The sequence below is a fragment of the Gossypium arboreum genome, chromosome 11 (assembly GCF_025698485.1).
Source record: "Gossypium arboreum isolate Shixiya-1 chromosome 11, ASM2569848v2, whole genome shotgun sequence".
Classification (NCBI taxonomy): Eukaryota; Viridiplantae; Streptophyta; class Magnoliopsida; order Malvales; family Malvaceae; genus Gossypium; species Gossypium arboreum.
The window spans coordinates 40,494,589-40,496,055 of NC_069080.1; the positions used below are offsets into that span (position 1 = coordinate 40,494,589).

The 1,467-nt window shown below is 35.4% G+C and overlaps 1 non-coding gene across 1 annotated transcript; it reads left to right on the plus strand.

Annotated features, from left to right (window-relative positions):
* Positions 1 to 271: 271 nt before the first annotated feature.
* On the plus strand, positions 272 to 378 carry LOC128284650 (small nucleolar RNA R71). Its single transcript, XR_008275072.1, has one exon. It is a non-coding gene; the product is annotated as a small nucleolar RNA R71 (small nucleolar RNA).
* The last annotated feature ends 1,089 nt before the right edge of the window (positions 379 to 1,467 follow it).

Sequence of the window (1,467 nt, forward strand, 5' to 3'; positions counted from 1 at the left end):
AACTTGTTCCTCTTCGATGCTAGGGTTGAAGGATTGATATTCTGTGTGTCCTCCTCCATTTGAATTTCACATCATCACGGGATGTACTGCTTTCGTCAGCTTTGTCCTCATGACTTGCCACTGATAATTATTCAGTGACATCTCTTCTATAAATTCATAAGCCTCTTTAGGTGTCGTATTATTGATAGTTCCACCAGCAGCTGCGTCAATCATCTGTCTAGTTGAAGGATTCAGGCTGTTGTGAAAATTTTGAACCTGTAACCAAAGTGGTAACCCATGGTGAGGGCACCTTCTCAATAGATCCTTGTATCTCTCCTATGCATCATAGAGTGTTTCTAAATCCATCTGCACAAAAGAAGAGATATCATTACTCAATTTAGCCATTTTAGCCGGCGGAAAATATTTAAGTAAGAATTTTCGGTAATTTGTTCCCAAGTAGTGATTGACCCTCGTGGTAACGAGTTCAACCACTGTTTAGCTTTATTCCTCAATGAAAAGGGAAAAAATCGAAGGCGAATGGCATCGTAAAAAATGCCATTGATCTTAAAAGTGTCGTAAAACTCCAGAAAATTTGCCAAATGAGTGTTTGGATCCTCGTCCTGCAAACCATCAAACTAAACAAACTGTTGTATTATTTGAATTGTGTTAGGTTTCAGTTCAAAATTATTTGCAGCAATAGCAGGTCTAACTATACTCGATTCGGCTCCTGTTAAAGTAGGTTTAGCATAATCATACATAATACGAGGAGCAGGATTCTGATTTATTGGATCCACAACAACTACATGAGGAAGCTGAGTATTCTGATTTTCAGCCATCTTTTCGGTTGTATTATGGATATCTTCCTCTTGTCCTTCCTCTGTGTATCTTCGGCTTTTCCATATTTTTCTTCGGTTTCTACGAGCTATGCTTTCGATCTCACTATCAAAAAGTATAGGTCTTGACAGGTTTCTTCTAGTCATAAACTATAAAAACCAACCAGAAGGAAAAAGAAAATTTAGTAACAAAAATCAAAATAAAATTTAAATTGCAATAAAATAAATAGCTAAAGTAATAAAAATTAAGTGTTCTTAATATCTTAGTTCCTTGACAACGGTGCCAAAAACTTGATTGTCGTCAAATCGTGATAAGTTTTAAATTTATAATTGACCGTACTTGAAAACTAACTATTATCACGATGAAGGCAAGCGCACCTATCGAACAGTAGCATAGTTAATAGCAAGACCAGAATGTCGAACCCACAGGAACTAAAAGTACTAGTATTAACTCTCTTTTTATTATCTAGCCTAAAAAATAAAGGGGTTTGTTTTATCTAAATTAATTAACTAAACTCAGAATGCACGAGAAGAAAATTGAGGAAATACTTTTTAGGAAAAACAAATTGATTTGGACAATACCCAAGGGAAATTCCACCTAGACTTCACTTGTTATTTGACTCTGAATCAGACGATTTATTCACTTGACTTGATC